At 37.7% G+C, this 8,905-nt stretch overlaps 1 protein-coding gene and 1 long non-coding RNA gene across 2 annotated transcripts in view; both read left to right on the top strand.

Annotated features, from left to right (window-relative positions):
- Window positions 1–8,905, top strand: part of PDE7A (phosphodiesterase 7A) — a 119,337-nt gene that overhangs the window by 37,848 nt on the left and 72,584 nt on the right. The window lies entirely within an intron of this gene.
- Window positions 305–7,912, top strand: LOC108317184. Its single transcript, XR_001830628.1, has 2 exons — window positions 305–1,858; window positions 2,494–7,912. It is a non-coding gene; the product is annotated as an uncharacterized LOC108317184 (long non-coding RNA).

Here is an 8,905-nt window from a genome sequence, read left to right as displayed (position 1 = left end):
CATTGCTTGTTTTTGTCAGGTTTGTCAAAGATCAGATGGTTGTAGATGTGTGGTGTTGCCTCCGAGGCCTCTGTTCTGTTCCATTGGTCTATATCTCTTGTTTTGGTACCAGTACCATGCTGTTTTGATTACTGTAGCCTTGTATTATAGCTTGAAGTCCAGTAGTGTGATGCCTCCCACTTTGTTCTTTTTGCTTAGAATTGACTTGGCTATGCAGGCTCTCTTTTGGTTCCATATGAAGTTTAAGGTGGTTTTTTCCAGTTCTGTGAAGAGGGTCATTGGTAGCTTGATGAGGATAGCGTTGAATCTGTAAATTACTTTGGGAGTATGGCCATTTTCACGGTATTGATTCTTCCTAACCATGAGCATAGAATGTTTCTGCATCCGTTTGTGTCCTCTCTTATTTCATTGAGCAGTGTGGTTACTTTGGGGTTTTTAAAGCTTCTCCAGTAAATCTTGAAATAAGCAATTCTGGTGTCCAAATATGACTGAATTTCATTTTTCTCTTTGTACCTCCATGTTAGAGATGTTAAAGTTGACACGACTTTCTTGGGAGGGAGGGAATTCATTCTAGATGAGGAAATAAATTGGGTAAAAGTATGGCAGTGGTAATGCCTAAGCCATGTTCAGGAAATCATGAATAATTATTTGGCTGAAAATAGGGTAGGTTTAAGGTGAAAAATGAAATATTAGAATTAAGTTTGTACCATGAGAGATACTTTAAAAATGATATTCTGTCTTTGTATTACAAAATATCATGCTGTTGGCTAGAGAAGGATGTGTGGTAAAGTGCTGGTGTATATAATTTGATAAGGTTTAAATATCGTGTGTTCTTTGTTGTGTCCTTTTTTAAACCTTGGTCATATAGATTTTTGTTATATTAGTTTGAATTATATCAGCATATTAAAAGAGATATATTGGTATACTGAATGATGCATATTTTTTCTAAAGTGTGCATGTATGTGTGTAGGGGAGGTGCAGGGAGGGATGTATGCATATACACACACTTTGCCTCTGCTGGTTTGTTCTTCCAGTCTTATCTTCTGTCCTGTGTTCCCAACTGCTGGTGACAAATCCCAAGAGAATTTGGTAATTGACGGGAGCTTCATGAATTCATGTATATTTCAAACAGTAAACTTAAAAAAACCTCTTACATATATACAAGCATATTTTAAATATAAATACTGTTGTGATGAATTAAATCCATTTAAACATAAATTCACAATAATATTATTTGTGAATAAAAAATAATAATTGTGAAAAAAGCACAATAATGTTATTTTGTGCTGTTCTCAGTCAGTGGTTACCAGAAGAAGAAGGTCTATCATGTGGGTGTGTGTAAGCTATTTTTCCATTAAAAGGGATTTGTCATTCTTCAAAAGATTAAACACTACCTATGCTGGCCATGTCTTGTCTCCTAAGAGTAAATTTGTGATTTAGACTCTGAAACACTTGGGGAAATTTCTGACTGGTTTCACATATGTAAATGCATGCCTAATTGTTGATGCAGATGACTGAAAATTGACTCTTACGTTGAGTACCATAAGTGCTGGCTAGCCAAAACTTGAAAAGGGGAGCACTGTGGTCAAACTTTTACTTGATAATGAATCTTCAGTTTACTTCCTTTTAAAATACCATGTCTGTCTCTTGCTGTAACTTAGAGAAGCTGGCCATGTAAATGGGAGGAAAGGGAACAAGGTTGAGTCATGTCTGCTCTTTAGAGATGCAGAAATCATTTTAAAGAATTGGGTCAAATCGTTGATATACCTGAATATATTATCAAAGCACTGTGTATTAGGCTATTCTTGCTTTGCTACAAAGAAATAACCTGAGACGGGGAAATTTATAAAGAAAAAAGGTTTAGACCAGGCACAGTATCATACCTGTAATCCCAGAACTTTGGGAGGATGAGGTCAGTGGATCACCTGGGGTCAGGAGTTCTAGACAAGCCTGGCCAACATGTCAAAACCTGGTCTCTCCTAAAAATACAAAAAAAAAAAATTAGCCAGGCATGGTGGTGGGTGCCTGTAATCACAGCTACTTGGGAGGCTGAGGCAGGAGAATCACTTGAACCTGGGAGGTGGAGGTTGCAGTGAGCAAAGATCACACCATTGCACTCCATCCTGGGGGACAAGAGTGAAACTCCGTCTCAAAAAAAATATATAAAAAAAAAAAAAAATGGGCCGGGCGCAGTGGCTCAAGCCTGTAATCCCAGCACTTTGGGAGGCCGAGGCGGGTGGATCACAAGGTCAAGAGATCGAGACCATCCTGGTCAACATGGTGAAACCCTGTCTCTACTAAAAAATACAAAAAATCAGCTGGGCATGGTGGCGCATGCCTGTAGTCCCAGCTACTCAGGAGGCTGAGGCAGGAGAATTGCCTGAACCCAGGAGGCGGAGGTTGCGGTGAGCCGAGATCGCGCCATTGCACTCCAGCCTGGGTAACATGAGTGAAACTCCGTCTCAAAAAAAAAAAAAAAAGAAAAGAAAAGAGATTTAATTGGCTCACGGTTCTGCAGGCTTTATAGGAAGCGTGGTGCTGACATCTGTTTGGCTTCTAGTGAAGCCTCAGGGAGCTTTCAATCATGGCAGAAGGCAAAGGGGAACAGGCACATCCTGTGGTAAAAGCAGGAGCAAGTGAGAGAGAGAGAGAGTGGGTGGGGAAGGGAAAGTGCCACACATTTTTTAAATAAATTAAGTTCTGGGATACATGTGCAGAATGTGCAGGTTTGTTACGTAGGTATACAGGTAAACATGATGGTTTGCCACACTGCCACACACTTTTAAACGACCAGATGAGTGAACTCAGAACACTCACTTATCATCAAGGGGATGGTCTAGGCCATTCATCAGGGATCCACGCCCATGATCCAAACACCTCCCACCAGACTCCACCTCAGATATGGGGGATTACATCTCAACATGAGATCGGGTAGGGACAAATACCCAAACTATATCATACTAGTTAAAGAGAGATGATTTTTAAGGTTTGCAAATTTTAGTTGATGACTTTATTTGGACTTGGGAGAAAACTGGATAAAAACACCTTGATTAACTTCCTGGATTATCTTTATGAATATCATCACTATCTATTTTAATCCTGTGTTCAGGTACTTTTTCATTATCCTGGTGGAGAAAACTGAGGTTTAAAATACAACTTGTATCAAGACTCTGTAGTTAGGAAGAGTAAACACTGGATTTGAATCAGTGATCGGATGACCAAAGGCAGTGCTCCCCTGGTCCAATTTTAAGAGCACATTTGTTTGCATGAATTTCAGACTAGAGAGAATTTCTAACTTCAATGAATTGCATGAAAATATTTCTTTCTTTTGCGTTGTTTTTATTGTGGTAAAATATGCCTAACGTAAAACTTTTCATTTTAACGATTTAGAAGTGCACAATTTGGGTAGCATTAAGTACATTCACAATGTTGTTCAGTGATCACCATTATAAATTTCCTCAACTTTTTTATCATCCCAAACAGAAATTCTGTACCCCTTAAACAATAACTTGATATTCCCTGCTCTCCCCAGCCTCTGATAACCTCTGTTCTACTTTCTATGTCTGTGAACAAAGTATTTTTTTAATGAGAAAGTTTTGTGATGTCAGATGATATGGCTTAACTTTTAAATTTCTTTGTAGAGTGTTGATTATAAATGAATTTCTTTTGAACAAGAAGTACCATGTACTTCAATGCAAATTAAGTTATTTTTGCTGTCTTAATTCTTTGTCTCTTCTATTTTAAACAAAGTGTTATAATTACATGTGCTAAATACAGAAGGCTTCGTGTTCTCTTACTTTATTAAATGTAAACAAATGGTGTTAAGAGAAAATAGCTTTTTCTGAATCTTACTAAACTGCTTTTTATATATTGTTCTAGTTAGAGTTCCTTAAGTTGCATTGCAGTTAGTCTTAATTGCCTTTGCAATTAAGTTCATCAAAATGGGTAGCAAATCCAAGAGATGACTATCTTTTTGCCAACCTGCATAAATTTGTATCATGTTCTCCTAACTGATGGTTATCAAATTGCATATGATTTAACTCAAGCTATATATTATTTCTTTCTATTTATTTATTTATTTTTGACTCAAGCTGTTTTTGTAAAATGAGTGTTGAATGTAATAATTAATACTCATTTTACTCCATTAGGAAGAGTTACTGGGAGGTGCTCCATACTTTGGCCAGATCCTGGGCTTTGTTGTTTTTTGTTCCATTGACCCATGAGGTTGTGAAAATCCTAAAACTCAGGTTCACCCACTTTAATTTGACATTGAGGTGAAAGCCAGCTTCAGTACTTTGATTACTTGTTGCATTCCTGGTTTTACTGTTTTTGCCAGATTACTTATTTTCTTAACTGCTCATGGATTCATTTCAGATATTTTCAATATTTTCCAGCATTTTTAGTTGTTTTCGGTGGTAGAGTTGGGTCTCTAAACTAGCCCATTGTTGGAAATGGAAGCATTCTTAGAGACTTTGCAAAACACATTCATTCACTCCACCCAGTAAATAATAATAATCAGAACACAGATTTTGTTTTGGTTAGTGTCTTTTTATTTTTTGTACAGTTTGGAGTGTCTCACTATGTTGCGCAGGCTGGAGTGGAGTCACTAGTCAAAAGTGCGATCAGACCACCGCAGCCTAAATTTCTGGGCTCAAGTGGTCCTCCTGCCTCAGCCTCCCGAGTGGCTGGGACAAAAGGGGTGCAGGACTGTACCTGATTCTGTCACCATGTATTTTTGACTGCCAAGTCAGTGTCTGTTCCGTGTCTGTTTTAGATTTGAATGAAAGAATTTTTGATGTTAGCTGCAGTAGCTTGCTTTCATCTTCTGAAGGTACTAAAGGAGCAGGTTGTGGGATGGAGAGGGTTTGAACCTAATGTTCTTTTTCTAGCCTAGCACTGGAATAAACTTTAAGTCCTAAAAGGAGATTCTGTTTGATGTTTGTTGAGCAAGGGCCTTCTTGTCACTTTCTTTTCATATTGTATTCAAAGTGGCTTCTTTCTGTTTTTAACCTTACTGAGGTGTGAGAGGGAGAGGAATGTTATTGGTATGTATGTGTGTGAGAGAGAATGTTATGGAACCAAACTGGGGCCCACTCACCTGGCACAGTAAAACCAAATACCCACAGGGAGGAACACAGCAGTAGGTGTTTACTGCAGAGTGCTAAGTAGGGAGGACCAGCAGCTAAATGCTTAAATCCTCGCCTCCTGGGTAGCTTGCAGGCAAGGATTTTTAAATGCAGGGTAAGTTTCAGGAAAGCAGAAGCTACAGGCAAAAATCATACATCAGTACAGGGAGGTAACACGTTGGTTTAAGTTTAAAAGGTTGAGATATCTTGAAGCAGGGCCTTACATGTTGTAGGTAGATTCAAATATCTTCTGATTTGCCATTAGTTAAGGAAGAGAAGCTTTGTTTAAAAATTTAAAGTCAGTAGAAAAAATGTTAACTGGCTGGGGGTGTGACTTTCCCCAAGTGCTACAGAAAGAAACTTAGAATAAAAAGTGAGTTATAAAGTTTAGTTTTCACTTTCCCCTTACCTGGACTCCAGGTGTCAGTGGATCTGTTAGGTGGAGGTCCTCAGTGGGGTCTGAGCCTCTGAGAGACAGTTCAGGGACATATGTTCAGATGTTATTTTTAGTTTCTGTAGGGAAAGCAAACATCTCTGGAGCTTTAACTTCCTTGGCTATTGTTTTAAACTACTATTACCTTCTTGTTTAACAAGTAAAGTAGTTAACCTCTGGGGCCAGATAGATGCCTGGAGTTTCCCTTGAAGGAACTTAAGGATTTTCCTTTGCAAGTCCCTAAAAAAGGGAGTCTAAGGACTCACTGTTCTGTTTGAAAACATAGCTGTCTTCAGGAGGCTGCTCTTTAGTTTGATTAGTTACATTTGTAAGTTTTTAGCCTTTGGCGCTCCCAGTCCTTTTCTGTCTGTGAGGTTTTGGTTTTAGCCATTTTCTCTCCTCTTCTTGGGTAATCCTACTTACCAGTCTTGATTGGTAGAGGATTACTCCAAGTCCCTCTCTCCAGCCCAGCTCTCTTTCCAAGCCTTGAGACCCATGCTCAGCCACGAGCGAACATTTCCACTTAGTTGTCCTTCATGTCCAGGCACTTAACCTCTCCTGAAACCTTAAAGCCAATCAACCTCTTAAATCTTAATCACATTTCTCTATTCTCCTGTCAACTACCCTGGTCTAGACCATCTTCTTTTCTGGATTAAGGCAGTAACTTTCTTACAGATCTCCCTAAAGACTGAAGTCTTCCACTGTGTTAATCCGTTCCACTCTGGGACCAAGAGTATTTGTTCTAAAATGCAATTTGTGTATTAATCTCCTCGATGAAACCTCTTGGTGACTTTCCTTTGTCTTTGCATGCAATTCAGACTCCATGTTACGGTTGACAGTTTTGATTACTTCTCTGGTCTCAACTCTCTCGTCCCTCCCAATTTAACTGTGAATTCTATTAATAATTATGTTAAATTTCCTGTGGGAATGGAGGGTGGGATGGATTTTGCTTCTTTTTATGAAATTCAATTTTTTGAGGGATAATATACATACAGTTTGATTAACAAGCAGGTACACTCATGCAACTAGTACTACAATCAAGATATTGTACTCTTTAGTCACTCCAAAAAGTTATTTTGGGGCCCTTTGCCACAGGTTCCCCCCAGCTTCTGCCCCAGGAAACCACTGATCTGACTTCTAGCACTATTGATTAGTTTTTCCTGTTTAGAACTTCACATAAATGGAATCATAGAGTGTACTTTTTTCCCCCTGGCTTTTTTTCACTTAGCTCAGTGTTTTTGATATGTATTTATATCATTGCATGTATCAGTAGTTTGCACCATCTTATTGCTGAGTTGTATTCTCTTGTGTGGATATGCCACAATTTACTTATCCATTATCAGTTGTTGAATGCTTATGTTGTTACCAGCTTTGACTTTTAGGAATAAAACTGGTACGAACATTTGTGTTCAAGTTATTTTTCAGATACATATTTGCATTAGTATGAGCATTCTATTGCTCCATATCCTTGTCAACACTCGATATTATTAGTTTTCAATTTTAGCCATTCTTGTGGATGTGTAATAGTATCTTGTACAGTAGTTTGCATTTATCTGATGAGTAAATACGTTAAGCATCTTTTCATATGCATATAGGCTATTTGTGTATCTTCTATTATGACTTATCTGTTTAAATCTTTAGGTTGTATTTTTAAATTGGGGTGTTTGTCTTATTAAGTTATTTGTCTTACTAAGTTTTAAATATGGTCTGGTACAGTGGCTCACACCTGTAATCCAGCACTTTGGAAGGCCAAGGCGGGTGGGTCACCTGAGATCTGGGGTTCGAGACCAGCCTGGCCAACATAGTGAAACCCTATCTCTACTAAAAATACAAAAATTAGCTGGGCATGGTGGTGCCTGCCTGTAGTCCCAGTTACTTAGGAGGCTGAGGCAGGAGAATTGCATGAACCTATGTATTTCTGGATACAAATTCTTTTCTGCCTTATTTTGATAACAAGTTCTTTATCAGACTTACGTATTACAGATATTTTCTTTGAGTCTGTACCTTTTTATACCTTAACACTGTGTTTTGAACAACAGAGATTTTTAGTTTTAGTGAAATCCAATTAACACATTTTTCTCTTTTGTGATTAGTGTTCTTGTGTCCAGAAATTTTTACTTAACCCTAGATTATGGATATATTCTCATACATTTTCTTAGAAATTTTATTATTTTAGTCCTTATGTTTAAATATAAAATTCATTTTCAATTTTTTGTATGGCATGAGATTGAGTGTTGAGATTCATTTTAAAAATATTTATATAGTTTTCCAGTGTCATTTATTGAAAACACTACTATACTTTCCCCTGAATTACTCTGGTGCTTTTGTTGAGCATCAAAAAAAAAAAAAAAAAGCCTGCTGGGATTTGAGGCTGCATTAAATTTATGGAACAATTTAGGGAAAATTGACAATATTGAGTCTTCCAAAATTGACAGTTTTGAGTCTACCAATCTGTAAACACATGTATTAGTTTCCCAGGGCTGTTAAAACAAAGCATCCAAGCCTCAGTGGCTTAAAACAACAGAAATTATCTGTCTGACAATTCTGGAGGCTGGAAGTCTGAAATCAAGGTGTCAGCAAGGCCTTGTTCCCAGGAGGCAGTTGCCTCTTCTAGCTCCTTTTTAGTGGTTGCTAACAATCCTTGGTGTTATTTGGCTTACAAATAAATCAGTCCAATTTTTGCCTCTATCTTCACATGGCCTTCTCTCCTGTGTGTTTCTGTGTCTGTGTCAAAGTTTCCCTGTTCTTAGAACGACACCAGTCATTAGATTTAGAGCCCACACTAACACAGTATGCCCTCATCTTAACTTGATTACATTTGCAAAAACCCTGTTTCCAAGTGAGGTCACATTTACAGGCCCCCTGGGGTTAGGGCTTTGACATATCTTTTGGGGAGACACAATTCAACCCCATACTATGTTTTATAGTTTTCATTGTATGGCTCATTCACATATCCTATTAAATTTATCCTTAAGTAGTTTATGTTTGTGGTTATGATTGCAAGTGGTATTTTTAAATTTTCATTTTCCAATCATATTTTACTAATATGTAGAAATACAGTTTATTTTTTTTATATTGACCTTGTATCTATTGACTGTATTAAGTTGTATTAGTTCTAGTAGTTCTTTTGTAGTGTCTTTAGGATTTTCTACATAGACAGTCATGTCTGCACAAAAGACAGTTTTTTCTTCTTTCCCAATTTATATGCCTGATGCTTTTTCTTTTTTTGGTCTTAATGTATTTAATGGCTCTGACTTTCAGTACCATGTTGAAGGGGTAGAGCAAACATCCTTGCTTTGCTTGTGATCTTAGGGCAAAAGCATTGTTAAGTACAATGATGGCTATG

The sequence above is a fragment of the Cebus imitator genome, unplaced genomic scaffold (assembly GCF_001604975.1).
Source record: "Cebus imitator isolate Cc_AM_T3 unplaced genomic scaffold, Cebus_imitator-1.0 Scaffold198, whole genome shotgun sequence".
Lineage (NCBI taxonomy): Eukaryota > Metazoa > Chordata > Mammalia > Primates > Cebidae > Cebus > Cebus imitator.
Note: the sequence above shows the minus strand (reverse complement) of the source record. Positions and strands in the feature narration are given on the sequence as shown.